Source organism: Anser anser (assembly GCF_964211835.1).
Source record: "Anser anser genome assembly, chromosome: 17".
NCBI classification, from domain to species: domain Eukaryota; kingdom Metazoa; phylum Chordata; class Aves; order Anseriformes; family Anatidae; genus Anser; species Anser anser.
Window position 1 is genome coordinate 11,081,548 of NC_139738.1, and position 21,804 is coordinate 11,103,351.

Consider the following 21,804-nt stretch of genomic DNA (forward strand, 5'->3'; position numbering starts at 1 on the left):
GAACAGGGAATTGGATGTCTGCAGTTGAGAACCCTCTGTCTAATCCAGAAACGTGAAGGAAGGAGTTTGCTGGATTGCAAGTGACAGTGAAGAAAGCCACAGATGACATATCAAACTGATTAAAATGTTATTTAGCTCAGGGCATGGCTAATGATGTGGAGCTGGAATAGTTTGACGATTGTAATTACGCTCACTATCATTGTTATTTGTTTACAGGATGGTAATGCCTAAAGGTCCCGCTGGAGCCTGAAACAAGGTTGTGCTGGGTGCTGCACGTGCATATATCAGTGGCGATTTGAGAGCTAGTGATACAAACAGACAAAACAGAGATTGAAAGGAGAAACAGAGGGATAGAGAGAAGAAGATCTCCCTGCAGGTCATTTAGGGGAACCAGCCATGAGTACAGTGCATCCAGGTCTCCAGTGCTCTGCTGGCCCAGCCAGATGAATGGAAAACATTGCAGCTTTGGAAAAATAGTGTTTCTTCTAATTCTTTGGCCACAGTTTTGATGTTTTAGGACTGCTTTTTTTTTTTTTTTTCCCTTCCTTTTTTTCTTTTCCCCATTTGTGCTAGAAAAGGTGAACTTTTCAAATACCTATTCTGAATTAAAATATCGTTTTCATTGTTATGTTTCTGTTTTGTTGGCACTATTCATAATGACTTCTACCCTTCAGTGGCAGCAAAAGCTTATCATACCGTACAATTGGAAAGATCACAGAAAACTTCAGAGCTTTTGAAGAAAGGTGAGGAAAATCCATTCCCTGTTCTAGGCAGACAGAGTGGCTGATTTCCAGAAAGGTAAATGGGCAGGATAAGGCCACTTCATGTTCACTGATGGCCAGTTGTACGGACTGTGAAGATAATGGACTACCAGCACAAGAGACGGTGCCAATAATCTAATCCAATCCAATCTATTTCAAGTGGTAGAGACCTGATACTCTATGACAATGTGAGGAAGACCTAACTGTCAGGCAAACTTTGAGATGATCATGTTCAGGATCTAAAACTGTTATGACAAGTGTCAACACAGGAAGGGTGAAACAAAGGCATGAATGTCATACAAGTACTGATAAATCTCAGGAAGGCTGGAAACCAAGGCAAATGGATGGAATAAGATGGTGCTTTGTGTTAGCAAGAAGCAGAGGATGGAGAAATTAAATGTTATGGGTCAGCAAAAGAGTGGTTTTGTGCAAATCACTGCTAAAGATAGACAGCCTTGCTAGCCTGCTCTTTGCTCTTAGCTCCAGTCTAATAGTGAATTCTCTCTGTACAGTTATCAGACACGTAAACAATAATGGGAATTATGGGAGACTTTAACTTCCCAGCAAAAGATTGAAAGATAATTACCACTTATGTTCACAGAGGTGTACTATGTGATGGATTTCTTCCCAAAAGTGAAAAAATATAAGACCATTTTAGACTTGGCTCCTGTATGGGTTTAAATGTAGTAAAATTTGAATAAAGTGTGATCATGAGCTGACTTTTCTCATTTTACATTTCACGACAGACAAAACCAGGTTTAGAATGAAGGTTTTGAGGCTTAGAAATGCAAACTTTGAAATCTAAGGAAATGAATAATTGAGTCTGACTAAGCAGCTCTGGGACTTGAGTGCAGAGAAGGCATAGTTAAAATTCAAAATTCAAAGAGGAAAAAAGCGATGAGAAAAGGCATGTTTCAGAGGTTAAAAACTGCAGAAATAAAGTAAGAATGACCAAAAACCTCCTTCACATAGGAAATTAAACAATAATAGTAAGTGGTACTTAAGCCACAGAAACCAGGGGGAACAAAGAGAACAAATTAGGACAGTTGCACGCTTGAGGCAAAAATAGATCAAAAGTTACTGATGTCTCAAATGCTGCAAATCTTATTTCCTGCATCTAACAGCAACAACAATGTGATATTAAGGGCAGTGACAGGACTCCCATTGAAAAGGAGGGTAGGGCACTAGGCGCAACATCATCTGAGGTGAAATAACAATCTATAGCGATTCAAGTGAAAAATGAAAAGCTGATATCTACCTAGCCTATTAACAGCATTGGCACACAGAACAACAAGTCAAGTAGGAAAAATGCATAACAATTGTGCAAATCAGGGATAGTCCCCAGAATGGGAGAGTAACAAATACACCTCTGTCCAGAAGAGGGTAAAGAGTCATCCAGACAAGTGTGGGCCTGTTAGTTTGACATCAACACCATGCAAAGTTTTGGAGCAAGAACAGCTAAGACCAGGGAAGGAGGGGGTAATGTGTAATTTACAAAATAATTTATCAGAGCTAAATTGTTTCCAGATAATTTAATAGCTTTCCTTTCTAGGACCAGTTCTTCCCTACACAGGGGATGAATTACATCTATTTCACTTTCTGTGAGCTTCTGATACATTATCTACGGATTTGGGCTTTGGGGCTGCAAGTGAATAAAGGGAATTTACAATTGTTCACACTGAAGAGGGACTTACCAGCAAAGGAGTCGTTACCTATGGTAATTCTCAGAGACAGTTCTGAAACTGCAGCTGCTAAGGAGGCAAAGACTCATGGAGAAATGTAGGCTGGAAGGGACCTCTGAAAACCCAACCTCCTATTCAGGGCAGAGCTGACTTCAAAGTTAGATATGTTCGGTATGGACATGGTGGCTGAAGATTAAAAATTACACATGAGCTTTGAGATTTGCAGGGGACATAAGGTTGGGAAGTACTACCAAGCCTGACAGAAGGATATCGCTTGTGATTGAAATGGTTCAGGTGAAGTGACAGGTGATAATACAAAGCAGAGCCATTCTCAGAGATTCTCAAAAAAGGGTGTTTTTTTGTCATGTTTGCTATATGGCAGTCAGGAGTTTAAAGCAAGCAAACAAACAAACAAACAAAAATGACAACAAAACCTCACGTTCATGCACTGTTAGCACAAGGAGGACTGAAAAAGTTTAGTGGTTATATAGTGTGTATGGCTATTCATTTTTTTTTCCCTCCAGTATGAATACACTGGACAAGGCAGCCCTGACACTCATTTGAGACATGAGGCACAGTTCTGCCACTTGTATTCACATTGAACTTAGGAGGAAGAGTTCACAAGACAGAAGGAACAAGTTGCCTATTGCCTGGAAGGGAATGAAAGGACATCATTCTGCCCGGCCAGATGCCAGTTGAGAGAAGAATATGTTGTCTCTACGTAAATGAATTTCTTGAGTAAATATCAAGGAGAAATAGGAAATGTGTAAGTTGGGAGACACATCTGAAATGATGACTGCAGTTGGCTTATGAGCAAGTTTGGACGGGAAATTGGTAGAAACTTCCCATTTTAAGAATAAAGTGCACCATAGATATGAAGTCAGCATTCACCTAAAGAGTAATGGCCAACTCAAATCCCCCACAAGAAAGCAGTGGACAAACCAGAACACTAACAAACATGTTGGGGTCTAGAGTCAAATAGATATACCTAACTTTACTATGCCTAAACATCTGAGGGATTGCTTTTAGAGGCTGAGGGCTTGTACCCCATTTCCAATCACTTTCTCTGTGCCCCCTTCCCCAGAGAAGGAAGCTGCTTGGCTTCCCTGCCCTCTGATTCAGCTGCCCGCTGAGGCTGCCCGCCCCTCAGCACCTCTAAGCAGCAGCACCTTCACGTCTCCTCCTGCACCAGCAGCACATCAGCGCCTCTTGTTCCAGCAGCAGGACATCGGCGTCTCCCATTGCACCATGCAGACCTCCACGCCTCGAGTGCCACCAGCAGTACTCAATGCGAGCTGGACGCTCAGGGCACTTATGGCCACCCACCTTTGTGAGGTCAAAGGCTGACAGTGACTCTCTGCTGACCTCACACGGCTCTCGGGCGCCCCGATGGCAGAGGTTACGGCGCTAAGCTGACTGCCAGGAGAAAAGGCTGACATGAAATGGCTGCTCCACAATGCCAGGAGCAAGGTCTGCTGGAATGGGGGTTCGGAGGGGAGCTCGGCCTTGGGCCTGGGAACTGTGCCTGGGAGCCAGGGACGTCCTTGGTGTGCAGCTGGACACCTGGGCCTGAGAAAGCAAGGTTTCTTTAGAGAGAATTGGAAGCATCGTCACCTAGTGGCTGTGTCAGGGGGACGAGAGAAATGCACAGCATCTCTTGGTTCCCTGAAGTGCACGTGTCCTACGCCCTTGGATGTCTCCATGATAGAAAAAGGGACTGATTTTTACCCAAAACAGAGCTCCTTTCTCTCGGGAGCTTCTCATGCTGCGTGTCCTCCTCTCTTTCTTGTATTTGGCTATGACTTTAGGCTTGTTCTTGCTACTCCTTAAGCAGACTGAAGCTTCCCCGGAACATCACATTAACTGCTTTTCACTACCTCTAAGTGCCTTTCCTCCGCTTCTCATCTAATTAATTAGTGCTATCCTCTTCACGCCTGCTACAGAGGTATCTTTCCTACCTGGTACAAGCTAGAAGAGCTTAGCAGCATCCATACGTCTCTTTCCTTTAGTCCTCACAGTAGACTTGCTCGAGGTAATTTGTGTTGAGCAGTAATCAAGAGAAAGTGTCACCAAGCCAAGGCTGCATTTGCTTGTGCCTTATGGAATCCCTGCAGCTGTGTCCCCTCCCAGCTTCCTGTGTGCCCCAAGCATCCTCGCTTGCAGGGCAGTAGAAGATGCAGAAAAGTCCTGGCCTTAGTGGAAGCACTGCCCTGCAAGAGCTAAGACATCCCTCTTAGCAGCTCACTGTAGCCCCGAAATCCCAAAAAACGGCACGTGCCAGCTACTGGGAAGGAAATGAACTCTGCCATTGTGATATACCCGCTCAAGGCCCTGCTCTTTGGCCCAGGTGTCTATGAGGTGGTTTTGGAAATGAATCCTGTTGCGTGACTCCGTTCTTTCTGGGTGCTACTTTTCAGTTTAAAGCGGTTACTCCTTGTCCTGTCACTCCAGGCCCTGATAAAGACTCCCTCCCCAGCTTTCCTACAGGTTGCCTTTAAGTACAGGAAGGCTCTCCCTGGTGTCGCAGTAAGCTCACCTGTTACCCAGGTGTCACAGTTATTTCCTGTGATAGGAATAATGACCAGGGTTAATCTATTGCAGGTGATTTCATACAATTATAGAAAAGCTTTTGTTGGAAAGCACCTTAGAGGTCTCCAGATCACCCGCGTACTTCAAGCAGGGCCATTTTTAAAGCCCTGTCATATTGCTCAGGGGCTTGTACAGTCAAATTTTGAATGGCCCCAGCAAGAGACCCTACACTCTCACTGTGTCCCTTTGCCAGTGCCTAGGCAGAGTGTGCTTCCCCTGCTGGTCCTGGTGAGATGAACTGATACAAGTTTTGAGAAAACAGAAGTTTATGCTACTGCATGAAGTACCCTTTGTAACATTTTTTTTTTTTAACCTTTACTGTTTCATATCTGAAATTTGAAATTCATCAGGGAACTCAGCCTGGCACACAGTAAAACTGATGGCAGATACTTCACAATATTATTCGAATTTCACGTAAATAGAACAGACTAGCAACTTACTTAGGAGAAGTAATACGATTTCAGAAATATTCAAAACCAAAGGCATTCCAAACTAAGTTTAAGTTCAGAGGAAATCCAAAGGAAAAACTAATTTTGAAACTAATAATCAGAGAACATAATCTTCTACAAACGATAGATTTTCCTCCTGTATTGGGTAATTTTGATCTGTCTTTAATGATCATCTAGACATGGCTTTGACACTGAGTATTTTGCTTTGCCACTGCATTAAGTCTTCTTCTCATGTGTGGTAAATGTCCTGCTCTCATGGGATGGGCCTAGGAGACATACGCACTGTGTCTCATGATGCTTGGCTATCATCTTAAATCTGTGAGAAGAGGAAAGGTCTCGCTGCTTCCTGAACAGGGAATTGGATGTCTGCAGTTGAGAACCCTCTGTCTAATCTAGAAACGTGAAGGAAGGGGTTTGCTGGATTGCAAGTGACAGTGAAGAAAGCCACAGATGACATATCAAACTGATTAAAATGTTATTTAGCTCAGGGCATGGCTAATGATGTGGAGCTGGAATAGTTTGACGATTGTAATTACGCTCACTATCATTGTTATTTGTTTACAGGATGGTAATGCCTAAAGGTCCCGCTGGAGCCTGAAACAAGGTTGTGCTGGGTGCTGCACGTGCATATATCAGTGGCGATTTGAGAGCTAGTGATACAAACAGACAAAACAGAGATTGAAAGGAGAAACAGAGGGATAGAGAGAAGAAGATCTCCCTGCAGGTCATTTAGGGGAACCAGCCATGAGTACAGTGCATCCAGGTCTCCAGTGCTCTGCTGGCCCAGCCAGATGAATGGAAAACATTGCAGCTTTGGAAAAATAGTGTTTCTTCTAATTCTTTGGCCACACTTTTGATGTTTTAGGACTGCTTTTTTTTTTTTTTTTTCCTTCCTTTTTTTCTTTTCCCCATTTGTGCTAGAAAAGGTGAACTTTTCAAATACCTATTCTGAATTAAAATATCGTTTTCATTGTTATGTTTCTGTTTTGTTGGCACTATTCATAATGACTTCTACCCTTCAGTGGCAGCAAAAGCTTATCATACCGTACAATTGGAAAGATCACAGAAAACTTCAGAGCTTTTGAAGAAAGGTGAGGAAAATCCATTCCCTGTTCTAGGCAGACAGAGTGGCTGATTTCCAGAAAGGTAAATGGGCAGGATAAGGCCACTTCATGTTCACTGATGGCCAGTTGTACGGACTGTGAAGATAATGGACTACCAGCACAAGAGACGGTGCCAATAATCTAATCCAATCCAATCTATTTCAAGTGGTAGAGACCTGATACTCTATGACAATGTGAGGAAGACCTAACTGTCAGGCAAACTTTGAGATGATCATGTTCAGGATCTAAAACTGTTATGACAAGTGTCAACACAGGAAGGGTGAAACAAAGGCATGAATGTCATACAAGTACTGATAAATCTCAGGAAGGCTGGAAACCAAGGCAAATGGATGGAATAAGATGGTGCTTTGTGTTAGCAAGAAGCAGAGGATGGAGAAATTAAATGTTATGGGTCAGCAAAAGAGTGGTTTTGTGCAAATCACTGCTAAAGATAGACAGCCTTGCTAGCCTGCTCTTTGCTCTTAGCTCCAGTCTAATAGTGAATTCTCTCTGTACAGTTATCAGACACGTAAACAATAATGGGAATTATGGGAGACTTTAACTTCCCAGCAAAAGATTGAAAGATAATTACCACTTATGTTCACAGAGGTGTACTATGTGATGGATTTCTTCCCAAAAGTGAAAAAATATAAGACCATTTTAGACTTGGCTCCTGTATGGGTTTAAATGTAGTAAAATTTGAATAAAGTGTGATCATGAGCTGACTTTTCTCATTTTACATTTCACGACAGACAAAACCAGGTTTAGAATGAAGGTTTTGAGGCTTAGAAATGCAAACTTTGAAATCTAAGGAAATGAATAATTGAGTCTGACTAAGCAGCTCTGGGACTTGAGTGCAGAGAAGGCATAGTTAAAATTCAAAATTCAAAGAGGAAAAAAGCGATGAGAAAAGGCATGTTTCAGAGGTTAAAAACTGCAGAAATAAAGTAAGAATGACCAAAAACCTCCTTCACATAGGAAATTAAACAATAATAGTAAGTGGTACTTAAGCCACAGAAACCAGGGGGAACAAAGAGAACAAATTAGGACAGTTGCACGCTTGAGGCAAAAATAGATCAAAAGTTACTGATGTCTCAAATGCTGCAAATCTTATTTCCTGCATCTAACAGCAACAACAATGTGATATTAAGGGCAGTGACAGGACTCCCATTGAAAAGGAGGGTAGGGCACTAGGCGCAACATCATCTGAGGTGAAATAACAATCTATAGCGATTCAAGTGAAAAATGAAAAGCTGATATCTACCTAGCCTATTAACAGCATTGGCACACAGAACAACAAGTCAAGTAGGAAAAATGCATAACAATTGTGCAAATCAGGGATAGTCCCCAGAATGGGAGAGTAACAAATACACCTCTGTCCAGAAGAGGGTAAAGAGTCATCCAGACAAGTGTGGGCCTGTTAGTTTGACATCAACACCATGCAAAGTTTTGGAGCAAGAACAGCTAAGACCAGGGAAGGAGGGGGTAATGTGTAATTTACAAAATAATTTATCAGAGCTAAATTGTTTCCAGATAATTTAATAGCTTTCCTTTCTAGGACCAGTTCTTCCCTACACAGGGGATGAATTACATCTATTTCACTTTCTGTGAGCTTCTGATATATTATCTACGGATTTGGGCTTTGGGGCTGCAAGTGAATAAAGGGAATTTACAATTGTTCACACTGAAGAGGGACTTACCAGCAAAGGAGTCGTTACCTATGGTAATTCTCAGAGACAGTTCTGAAACTGCAGCTGCTAAGGAGGCAAAGACTCATGGAGAAATGTAGGCTGGAAGGGACCTCTGAAAACCCAACCTCCTATTCAGGGCAGAGCTGACTTCAAAGTTAGATATGTTCGGTATGGACATGGTGGCTGAAGATTAAAAATTACACATGAGCTTTGAGATTTGCAGGGGACATAAGGTTGGGAAGTACTACCAAGCCTGACAGAAGGATATCGCTTGTGATTGAAATGGTTCAGGTGAAGTGACAGGTGATAATACAAAGCAGAGCCATTCTCAGAGATTCTCAAAAAAGGGTGTTTTTTTGTCATGTTTGCTATATGGCAGTCAGGAGTTTAAAGCAAGCAAACAAACAAACAAACAAAAATGACAACAAAACCTCACGTTCATGCACTGTTAGCACAAGGAGGACTGAAAAAGTTTAGTGGTTATATAGTGTGTATGGCTATGCATTTTTTTTTCCCTCCAGTATGAATACACTGGACAAGGCAGCCCTGACACTCATTTGAGACATGAGGCACAGTTCTGCCACTTGTATTCACATTGAACTTAGGAGGAAGAGTTCACAAGACAGAAGGAACAAGTTGCCTATTGCCTGGAAGGGAATGAAAGGACATCATTCTGCCCAGCCAGATGCCAGTTGAGAGAAGAATATGTTGTCTCTACGTAAATGAATTTCTTGAGTAAATATCAAGGAGAAATAGGAAATGTGTAAGTTGGGAGACACATCTGAAATGATGACTGCAGTTGGCTTATGAGCAAGTTTGGACGGGAAATTGGTAGAAACTTCCCATTTTAAGAATAAAGTGCACCATAGATATGAAGTCAGCATTCACCTAAACAGTAATGGCCAACTCAAATCCCCCACAAGAAAGCAGTGGACAAACCAGAACACTAACAAACATGTTGGGGTCTAGAGTCAAATAGATATACCTAACTTTACTATGCCTAAACATCTGAGGGATTGCTTTTAGAGGCTGAGGGCTTGTACCCCATTTCCAATCACTTTCTCTGTGCCCCCTTCCCCAGAGAAGGAAGCTGCTTGGCTTCCCTGCCCTCTGATTCAGCTGCCCGCTGAGGCTGCCCGCCCCTCAGCACCTCTAAGCAGCAGCACCTTCACGTCTCCTCCTGCACCAGCAGCACATCAGCGCCTCTTGTTCCAGCAGCAGGACATCGGCGTCTCCCATTGCACCATGCAGACCTCCACGCCTCGAGTGCCACCAGCAGTACTCAATGCGAGCTGGACGCTCAGGGCACTTATGGCCACCCACCTTTGTGAGGTCAAAGGCTGACAGTGACCCTCTGCTGACCTCACACGGCTCTCGGGCGCCCCGATGGCAGAGGTTACGGCGCTAAGCTGACTGCCAGGAGAAAAGGCTGACATGAAATGGCTGCTCCACAATGCCAGGAGCAAGGTCTGCTGGAATGGGGGTTCGGAGCGGAGCTCGGCCTTGGGCCTGGGAACTGTGCCTGGGAGCCAGGGACGTCCTTGGTGTGCAGCTGGACACCTGGGCCTGAGAAAGCAAGGTTTCTTTAGAGAGAATTGGAAGCATCGTCACCTAGTGGCTGTGTCAGGGGGACGAGAGAAATGCACAGCATCTCTTGGTTCCCTGAAGTGCACGTGTCCTACGCCCTTGGATGTCTCCATGATAGAAAAAGGGACTGATTTTTACCCAAAACAGAGCTCCTTTCTCTCGGGAGCTTCTCATGCTGCGTGTCCTCCTCTCTTTCTTGTATTTGGCTATGACTTTAGGCTTGTTCTTGCTACTCCTTAAGCAGACTGAAGCTTCCCCGGAACATCACATTAACTGCTTTTCACTACCTCTAAGTGCCTTTCCTCCGCTTCTCATCTAATTAATTAGTGCTATCCTCTTCACGCCTGCTACAGAGGTATCTTTCCTACCTGGTACAAGCTAGAAGAGCTTAGCAGCATCCATACGTCTCTTTCCTTTAGTCCTCACAGTAGACTTGCTCGAGGTAATTTGTGTTGAGCAGTAATCAAGAGAAAGTGTCACCAAGCCGAGGCTGCATTTGCTTGTGTCTTATGGAATCCCTGCAGCTGTGTCCCCTCCCAGCTTCCTGTGTGCCCCAAGCATCCTCGCTTGCAGGGCCGTAGAAGATGCAGAAAAGTCCTGGCCTTAGTGGAAGCACTGCCCTGCAAGAGCTAAGACATCCCTCTTAGCAGCTCACTGTAGCCCCGAAATCCCAAAAAACGGCACGTGCCAGCTACTGGGAAGGAAATGAACTCCGCCATTGTGATATACCCGCTCAAGGCCCTGCTCTTTGGCCCAGGTGTCTATGAGGTGGTTTTGGAAATGAATCCTGTTGCGTGACTCCGTTCTTTCTGGGTGCTACTTTTCAGTTTAAAGCGGTTACTCCTTGTCCTGTCACTCCAGGCCCTGATAAAGACTCCCTCCCCAGCTTTCCTACAGGTTGCCTTTAAGTACAGGAAGGCTCTCCCTGGTGTCGCAGTAAGCTCACCTGTTACCCAGGTGTCACAGTTATTTCCTGTGATAGGAATAATGACCAGGGTTAATCTATTGCAGGTGATTTCATACAATTATAGAAAAGCTTTTGTTGGAAAGCACCTTAGAGGTCTCCAGATCACCCGCGTACTTCAAGCAGGGCCATTTTTAAAGCCCTGTCATATTGCTCAGGGGCTTGTACAGTCAAATTTTGAATGGCCCCAGCAAGAGACCCTACACTCTCACTGTGTCCCTTTGCCAGTGCCTAGGCAGAGTGTGCTTCCCCTGCTGGTCCTGGTGAGATGAACTGATACAAGTTTTGAGAAAACAGAAGTTTATGCTACTGCATGAAGTACCCTTTGTAACATTTTTTTTTTTAACCTTTACTGTTTCATATCTGAAATTTGAAATTCATCAGGGAACTCAGCCTGGCACACAGTAAAACTGATGGCAGATACTTCACAATATTATTCGAATTTCACGTAAATAGAACAGACTAGCAACTTACTTAGGAGAAGTAATACGATTTCAGAAATATTCAAAACCAAAGGCATTCCAAACTAAGTTTAAGTTCAGAGGAAATCCAAAGGAAAAACTAATTTTGAAACTAATAATCAGAGAACATAATCTTCTACAAACGATAGATTTTCCTCCTGTATTGGGTAATTTTGATCTGTCTTTAATGATCATCTAGACATGGCTTTGACACTGAGTATTTTGCTTTGCCACTGCATTAAGTCTTCTTCTCATGTGTGGTAAATGTCCTGCTCTCATGGGATGGGCCTAGGAGACATACGCACTGTGTCTCATGATGCTTGGCTATCATCTTAAATCTGTGAGAAGAGGAAAGGTCTCGCTGCTTCCTGAACAGGGAATTGGATGTCTGCAGTTGAGAACCCTCTGTCTAATCTAGAAACGTGAAGGAAGGAGTTTGCTGGATTGCAAGTGACAGTGAAGAAAGCCACAGATGACATATCAAACTGATTAAAATGTTATTTAGCTCAGGGCATGGCTAATGATGTGGAGCTGGAATAGTTTGACGATTGTAATTACACTCACTATCATTGTTATTTGTTTACAGGATGGTAATGCCTAAAGGTCCCGCTGGAGCCTGAAACAAGGTTGTGCTGGGTGCTGCACGTGCATATATCAGTGGCGATTTGAGAGCTAGTGATACAAACAGACAAAACAGAGATTGAAAGGAGAAACAGAGGGATAGAGAGAAGAAGATCTCCCTGCAGGTCATTTAGGGGAACCAGCCATGAGTACAGTGCATCCAGGTCTCCAGTGCTCTGCTGGCCCAGCCAGATGAATGGAAAACATTGCAGCTTTGGAAAAATAGTGTTTCTTCTAATTCTTTGGCCACAGTTTTGATGTTTTAGGACTGCTTTTTTTTTTTTTTTTTTTTTCCTTCCTTTTTTTCTTTTCCCCATTTGTGCTAGAAAAGGTGAACTTTTCAAATACCTATTCTGAATTAAAATATCGCTTTCATTGTTATGTTTCTGTTTTGTTGGCACTATTCATAATGACTTCTACCCTTCAGTGGCAGCAAAAGCTTATCATACCGTACAATTGGAAAGATCACAGAAAACTTCAGAGCTTTTGAAGAAAGGTGAGGAAAATCCATTCCCTGTTCTAGGCAGAGAGAGTGGCTGATTTCCAGAAAGGTAAATGGGCAGGATAAGGCCACTTCATGTTCACTGACGGCCAGTTGTACGGACTGTGAAGATAATGGACTACCAGCACAAGAGACGGTGCCAATAATCTAATCCAATCCAATCTATTTCAAGTGGTAGAGACCTGATACTCTATGACAATGTGAGGAAGACCTAACTGTCAGGCAAACTTTGAGATGATCATGTTCAGGATCTAAAACTGTTATGACAAGTGTCAACACAGGAAGGGTGAAACAAAGGCATGAATGTCATACAAGTACTGATAAATCTCAGGAAGGCTGGAAACCAAGGCAAATGGATGGAATAAGATGGTGCTTTGTGTTAGCAAGAAGCAGAGGATGGAGAAATTAAATGTTATGGGTCAGCAAAAGAGTGGTTTTGTGCAAATCACTGCTAAAGATAGACAGCCTTGCTAGCCTGCTCTTTGCTCTTAGCTCCAGTCTAATAGTGAATTATCTCTGTACAGTTATCAGACATGTAAACAATAATGGGAATTATGGGAGACTTTAACTTCCCAGCAAAAGATTGAAAGATAATTACCACTTATGTTCACAGAGGTATACTATGTGATGGATTTCTTCCCAAAAGTGAAAAAATATAAGACCATTTTAGACTTGGCTCCTGTATGGGTTTAAATGTAGTAAAATTTGAATAAAGTGTGATCATGAGCTGACTTTTCTCATTTTACATTTCACGACAGACAAAACCAGGTTTAGAATGAAGGTTTTGAGGCTTAGAAATGCAAACTTTGAAATCTAAGGAAATGAATAATTGAGTCTGACTAAGCAGCTCTGGGACTTGAGTGCAGAGAAGGCATAGTTAAAATTCAAAATTCAAAGAGGAAAAAAGCGATGAGAAAAGGCATGTTTCAGAGGTTAAAAACTGCAGAAATAAAGTAAGAATGACCAAAAACCTCCTTCACATAGGAAATTAAACAATAATAGTAAGTGGTACTTAAGCCACAGAAACCAGGGGGAACAAAGAGAACAAATTAGGACAGTTGCACGCTTGAGGCAAAAATAGATCAAAAGTTACTGATGTCTCAAATGCTGCAAATCTTATTTCCTGCATCTAACAGCAACAACAATGTGATATTAAGGGCAGTGACAGGACTCCCATTGAAAAGGAGGGTAGGGCACTAGGCGCAACATCATCTGAGGTGAAATAACAATCTATAGCGATTCAAGTGAAAAATGAAAAGCTGATATCTACCTAGCCTATTAACAGCATTGGCACACAGAACAACAAGTCAAGTAGGAAAAATGCATAACAATTGTGCAAATCAGGGATAGTCCCCAGAATGGGAGAGTAACAAATACACCTCTGTCCAGAAGAGGGTAAAGAGTCATCCAGACAAGTGTGGGCCTGTTAGTTTGACATCAACACCATGCAAAGTTTTGGAGCAAGAACAGCTAAGACCAGGGAAGGAGGGGGTAATGTGTAATTTACAAAATAATTTATCAGAGCTAAATTGTTTCCAGATAATTTAATAGCTTTCCTTTCTAGGACCAGTTCTTCCCTACACAGGGGATGAATTACATCTATTTCACTTTCTGTGAGCTTCTGATACATTATCTACGGATTTGGGCTTTGGGGCTGCAAGTGAATAAAGGGAATTTACAATTGTTCACACTGAAGAGGGACTTACCAGCAAAGGAGTCGTTACCTATGGTAATTCTCAGAGACAGTTCTGAAACTGCAGCTGCTAAGGAGGCAAAGACTCATGGAGAAATGTAGGCTGGAAGGGACCTCTGAAAACCCAACCTCCTATTCAGGGCAGAGCTGACTTCAAAGTTAGATATGTTCGGTATGGACATGGTGGCTGAAGATTAAAAATTACACATGAGCTTTGAGATTTGCAGGGGACATAAGGTTGGGAAGTACTACCAAGCCTGACAGAAGGATATCGCTTGTGATTGAAATGGTTCAGGTGAAGTGACAGGTGATAATACAAAGCAGAGCCATTCTCAGAGATTCTCAAAAAAGGGTGTTTTTTGGTCATGTTTGCTATATGGCAGTCAGGAGTTTAAAGCAAGCAAACAAACAAACAAACAAAAATGACAACAAAACCTCACGTTCATGCACTGTTAGCACAAGGAGGACTGAAAAAGTTTAGTGGTTATATAGTGTGTATGGCTATGCATTTTTTTTTCCCTCCAGTATGAATACACTGGACAAGGCAGCCCTGACACTCATTTGAGACATGAGGCACAGTTCTGCCACTTGTATTCACATTGAACTTAGGAGGAAGAGTTCACAAGACAGAAGGAACAAGTTGCCTATTGCCTGGAAGGGAATGAAAGGACATCATTCTGCCCAGCCAGATGCCAGTTGAGAGAAGAATATGTTGTCTCTACGTAAATGAATTTCTTGAGTAAATATCAAGGAGAAATAGGAAATGTGTAAGTTGGGAGACACATCTGAAATGATGACTGCAGTTGGCTTATGAGCAAGTTTGGACGGGAAATTGGTAGAAACTTCCCATTTTAAGAATAAAGTGCACCATAGATATGAAGTCAGCATTCACCTAAAGAGTAATGGCCAACTCAAATCCCCCACAAGAAAGCAGTGGACAAACCAGAAAACTAACAAACATGTTGGGGTCTAGAGTCAAATAGATATACCTAACTTTACTATGCCTAAACATCTGAGGGATTGCTTTTAGAGGCTGAGGGCTTGTACCCCATTTCCAATCACTTTCTCTGTGCCCCCTTCCCCAGAGAAGGAAGCTGCTTGGCTTCCCTGCCCTCTGATTCAGCTGCCCGCTGAGGCTGCGCGCCCCTCAGCACCTCTAAGCAGCAGCACCTTCACGTCTCCTCCTGCACCAGCAGCACATCAGCGCCTCTTGTTCCAGCAGCAGGACATCGGCGTCTCCCATTGCACCATGCAGACCTCCACGCCTCGAGTGCCACCAGCAGTACTCAATGCGAGCTGGACGCTCAGGGCACTTATGGCCACCCACCTTTGTGAGGTCAAAGGCTGACAGTGACCCTCTGCTGACCTCACACGGCTCTCGGGCGCCCCGATGGCAGAGGTTACAGCGCTAAGCTGACTGCCAGGAGAAAAGGCTGACATGAAATGGCTGCTCCACAATGCCAGGAGCAAGGTCTGCTGGAATGGGGGTTCGGAGCGGAGCTCGGCCTTGGGCCTGGGAACTGTGCCTGGGAGCCAGGGACGTCCTTGGTGTGCAGCTGGACACCTGGGCCTGAGAAAGCAAGGTTTCTTTAGAGAGAATTGGAAGCATCGTCACCTAGTGGCTGTGTCAGGGGGACGAGAGAAATGCACAGCATCTCTTGGTTCCCTGAAGTGCACGTGTCCTACGCCCTTGGATGTCTCCATGATAGAAAAAGGGACTGATTTTTACCCAGAACAGAGCTCCTTTCTCTCGGGAGCTTCTCATGCTGCGTGTCCTCCTCTCTTTCTTGTATTTGGCTATGACTTTAGGCTTGTTCTTGCTACTCCTTAAGCAGACTCAAGCTTCCCCGGAACATCACATTAACTGCTTTTCACTACCTCTAAGTGCCTTTCCTCCGCTTCTCATCTAATTAATTAGTGCTATCCTCTTCACGCCTGCTACAGAGGTATCTTTCCTACCTGGTACAAGCTAGAAGAGCTTAGCAGCATCCATACGTCTCTTTCCTTTAGTCCTCACAGTAGACTTGCTCGAGGTAATTTGTGTTGAGCAGTAATCAAGAGAAAGTGTCACCAAGCCAAGGCTGCATTTGCTTGTGTCTTATGGAATCCCTGCAGCTGTGTCCCCTCCCAGCTTCCTGTGTGCCCCAAGCATCCTCGCTTGCAGGGCAGTAGAAGATGCAGAAAAGTCCTGGCCTTAGTGGAAGCACTGCCCTGCAAGAGCTAAGACATCCCTCTTAGCAGCTCACTGTAGCCCCGAAATCCCAAAAAACGGCACGTGCCAGCTACTGGGAAGGAAATGAACTCCGCCATTGTGATATACCCGCTCAAGGCCCTGCTCTTTGGCCCAGGTGTCTATGAGGTGGTTTTGGAAATGAATCCTGTTGCGTGACTCCGTTCTTTCTGGGTGCTACTTTTCAGTTTAAAGCGGTTACTCCTTGTCCTGTCACTCCAGGCCCTGATAAAGACTCCCTCCCCAGCTTTCCTACAGGTTGCCTTTAAGTACAGGAAGGCTCTCCCTGGTGTCGCAGTAAGCTCACCTGTTACCCAGGTGTCACAGTTATTTCCTGTGATAGGAATAATGACCAGGGTTAATCTATTGCAGGTGATTTCATACAATTATAGAAAAGCTTTTGTTGGAAAGCACCTTAGAGGTCTCCAGATCACCCGCGTACTTCAAGCAGGGCCATTTTTAAAGCCCTGTCATATTGCTCAGGGGCTTGCACAGTCAAATTTTGAATGGCCCCAGCAAGAGACCCTACACTCTCACTGTGTCCCTTTGCCAGTGCCTAGGCAGAGTGTGCTTCCCCTGCTGGTCCTGGTGAGATGAACTGATACAAGTTTTGAGAAAACAGAAGTTTATGCTACTGCATGAAGTACCCTTTGTAACATTTTTTTTTTTAACCTTTACTGTTTCATATCTGAAATTTGAAATTCATCAGGGAACTCAGCCTGGCACACAGTAAAACTGATGGCAGATACTTCACAATATTATTCGAATTTCACGTAAATAGAACAGACTAGCAACTTACTTAGGAGAAGTAATACGATTTCAGAAATATTCAAAACCAAAGGCATTCCAAACTAAGTTTAAGTTCAGAGGAAATCCAAAGGAAAAACTAATTTTGAAACTAATAATCAGAGAACATAATCTTCTACAAACGATAGATTTTCCTCCTGTATTGGGTAATTTTGATCTGTCTTTAATGATCATCTAGACATGGCTTTGACACCGAGTATTTTGCTTTGCCACTGCATTAAGTCTTCTTCTCATGTGTGGTAAATGTCCTGCTCTCATGGGATGGGCCTAGGAGACATACGCACTGTGTCTCATGATGCTTGGCTATCATCTTAAATCTGTGAGAAGAGGAAAGGTCTCGCTGCTTCCTGAACAGGGAATTGGATGTCTGCAGTTGAGAACCCTCTGTCTAATCTAGAAACGTGAAGGAAGGAGTTTGCTGGATTGCAAGTGACAGTGAAGAAAGCCACAGATGACATATCAAACTGATTAAAATGTTATTTAGCTCAGGGCATGGCTAATGATGTGGAGCTGGAATAGTTTGACGATTGTAATTACACTCACTATCATTGTTATTTGTTTACAGGATGGTAATGCCTAAAGGTCCCGCTGGAGCCTGAAACAAGGTTGTGCTGGGTGCTGCACGTGCATATATCAGTGGCGATTTGAGAGCTAGTGATACAAACAGACAAAACAGAGATTGAAAGGAGAAACAGAGGGATAGAGAGAAGAAGATCTCCCTGCAGGTCATTTAGGGGAACCAGCCATGAGTACAGTGCATCCAGGTCTCCAGTGCTCTGCTGGCCCAGCCAGATGAATGGAAAACATTGCAGCTTTGGAAAAATAGTGTTTCTTCTAATTCTTTGGCCACAGTTTTGATGTTTTAGGACTGCCTTTTTTTTTTTTTTTTCCTTCCTTTTTTTCTTTTCCCCATTTGTGCTAGAAAAGGTGAACTTTTCAAATACCTATTCTGAATTAAAATATCGTTTTCATTGTTATGTTTCTGTTTTGTTGGCACTATTCATAATGACTTCTACCCTTCAGTGGCAGCAAAAGCTTATCATACCGTACAATTGGAAAGATCACAGAAAACTTCAGAGCTTTTGAAGAAAGGTGAGGAAAATCCATTCCCTGTTCTAGGCAGACAGAGTGGCTGATTTCCAGAAAGGTAAATGGGCAGGATAAGGCCACTTCATGTTCACTGATGGCCAGTTGTACGGACTGTGAAGATAATGGACTACCAGCACAAGAGACGGTGCCAATAATCTAATCCAATCCCATCTATTTCAAGTGGTAGAGACCTGATACTCTATGACAATGTGAGGAAGACCTAACTGTCAGGCAAACTTTGAGATGATCATGTTCAGGATCTAAAACTGTTATGACAAGTGTCAACACAGGAAGGGTGAAACAAAGGCATGAATGTCATACAAGTACTGATAAATCTCAGGAAGGCTGGAAACCAAGGCAAATGGATGGAATAAGATGGTGCTTTGTGTTAGCAAGAAGCAGAGGATGGAGAAATTAAATGTTATGGGTCAGCAAAAGAGTGGTTTTGTGCAAATCACTGCTAAAGATAGACAGCCTTGCTAGCCTGCTCTTTGCTCTTAGCTCCAGTCTAATAGTGAATTATCTCTGTACAGTTATCAGACACGTAAACAATAATGGGAATTATGGGAGACTTTAACTTCCCAGCAAAAGATTGAAAGATAATTACCACTTATGTTCACAGAGGTGTACTATGTGATGGATTTCTTCCCAAAAGTGAAAAAATATAAGACCATTTTAGACTTGGCTCCTGTATGGGTTTAAATGTAGTAAAATTTGAATAAAGTGTGATCATGAGCTGACTTTTCTCATTTTACATTTCACGACAGACAAAACCAGGTTTAGAATGAAGGTTTTGAGGCTTAGAAATGCAAACTTTGAAATCTAAGGAAATGAATAATTGAGTCTGACTAAGCAGCTCTGGGACTTGAGTGCAGAGAAGGCATAGTTAAAATTCAAAATTCAAAGAGGAAAAAAGCGATGAGAAAAGGCATGTTTCAGAGGTTAAAAACTGCAGAAATAAAGTAAGAATGACCAAAAACCTCCTTCACATAGGAAATTAAACAATAATAGTAAGTGGTACTTAAGCCACAGAAACCAGGGGGAACAAAGAGAACAAATTAGGACAGTTGCACGCTTGAGGCAAAAATAGATCAAAAGTTACTGATGTCTCAAATGCTGCAAATCTTATTTCCTGCATCTAACAGCAACAACAATGTGATATTAAGGGCAGTGACAGGACTCCCATTGAAAAGGAGGGTAGGGCACTAGGCGCAACATCATCTGAGGTGAAATAACAATCTATAGCGATTCAAGTGAAAAATGAAAAGCTGATATCTACCTAGCCTATTAACAGCATTGGCACACAGAACAACAAGTCAAGTAGGAAAAATGCATAACAATTGTGCAAATCAGGGATAGTCCCCAGAATGGGAGAGTAACAAATACACCTCTGTCCAGAAGAGGGTAAAGAGTCATCCAGACAAGTGTGGGCCTGTTAGTTTGACATCAACACCATGCAAAGTTTTGGAGCAAGAACAGCTAAGACCAGGGAAGGAGGGGGTAATGTGTAATTTACAAAATAATTTATCAGAGCTAAATTGTTTCCAGATAATTTAATAGCTTTCCTTTCTAGGACCAGTTCTTCCCTACACAGGGGATGAATTACATCTATTTCACTTTCTGTGAGCTTCTGATACATTATCTACGGATTTGGGCTTTGGGGCTGCAAGTGAATAAAGGGAATTTACAATTGTTCACACTGAAGAGGGACTTACCAGCAAAGGAGTCGTTACCTATGGTAATTCTCAGAGACAGTTCTGAAACTGCAGCTGCTAAGGAGGCAAAGACTCATGGAGAAATGTAGGCTGGAAGGGACCTCTGAAAACCCAACCTCCTATTCAGGGCAGAGCTGACTTCAAAGTTAGATATGTTCGGTATGGACATGGTGGCTGAAGATTAAAAATTACACATGAGCTTTGAGATTTGCAGGGGACATAAGGTTGGGAAGTACTACCAAGCCTGACAGAAGGATATCGCTTGTGATTGAAATGGTTCAGGTGAAGTGACAGGTGATAATACAAAGCAGAGCCATTCTCAGAGATTCTCAAAAAAGGGTGTTTTTTTGTCATGTTTGCTATATGGCAGTCAGGAGTTTAAAGCAAGCAAACAAACAAACAAACAAAAATGACAACAAAACCTCACGTTCATGCACTGTTAGCACAAGGAGGACTGAAAAAGTTTAGTGGTTATATAGTGTGTATGGCTATGCATTTTTTCTTCCCTCCAGTATGAATACACTGGACAAGGCAGCCCTGACACTCATTTGAGACATGAGGCACAGTTCTGCCACTTGTATTCACATTGAACTTAGGAGGAAGAGTTCACAAGACAGAAGGAACAAGTTGCCTATTGCCTGGAAGGGAATGAAAGGACATCATTCTGCCCAGCCAGATGCCAGTTGAGAGAAGAATATGTTGTCTCTACGTAAATGAATTTCTTGAGTAAATATCAAGGAGAAATAGGAAATGTGTAAGTTGGGAGACACATCTGAAATGATGACTGCAGTTGGCTTATGAGCAAGTTTGGACGGGAAATTGGTAGAAACTTCCCATTTTAAGAATAAAGTGCACCATAGATATGAAGTCAGCATTCACCTAAAGAGTAATGGCCAACTCAAATCCCCCACAAGAAAGCAGTGGACAAACCAGAACACTAACAAACATGTTGGGGTCTAGAGTCAAATAGATATACCTAACTTTACTATGCCTAAACATCTGAGGGATTGCTTTTAGAGGCTGAGGGCTTGTACCCCATTTCCAATCACTTTCTCTGTGCCCCCTTCCCCAGAGAAGGAAGCTGCTTGGCTTCCCTGCCCTCCGATTCAGCTGCCCGCTGAGGCTGCCCGCCCCTCAGCACCTCTAAGCAGCAGCACCTTCACGTCTCCTCCTGCACCAGCAGCACATCAGCGCCTCTTGTTCCAGCAGCAGGACATCGGCGTCTCCCGTTGCACCATGCAGACCTCCACGCCTCGAGTGCCACCAGCAGTACTCAATGCGAGCTGGACGCTCAGGGCACTTATGGCCACCCACCTTTGTGAGGTCAAAGGCTGACAGTGACTCTCTGCTGACCTCACACGGCTCTCGGGCGCCCCGATGGCAGAGGTTACGGCGCTAAGCTGACTGCCAGGAGAAAAGGCTGACATGAAATGGCTGCTCCACAATGCCAGGAGCAAGGTCTGCTGGAATGGGGGTTCGGAGGGGAGCTCGGCCTTGGGCCTGGGAACTGTGCCTGGGAGCCAGGGACGTCCTTGGTGTGCAGCTGGACACCTGGGCCTGAGAAAGCAAGGTTTCTTTAGAGAGAATTGGAAGCATCGTCACCTAGTGGCTGTGTCAGGGGGACGAGAGAAATGCACAGCATCTCTTGGTTCCCTGAAGTGCACGTGTCCTACGCCCTTGGATGTCTCCATGACAGAAAAAGGGACTGATTTTTACCCAAAACAGAGCTCCTTTCTCTCGGGAGCTTCTCATGCTGCGTGTCCTCCTCTCTTTCTTGTATTTGGCTATGACTTTAGGCTTGTTCTTGCTACTCCTTAAGCAGACTGAAGCTTCCCCGGAACATCACATTAACTGCTTTTC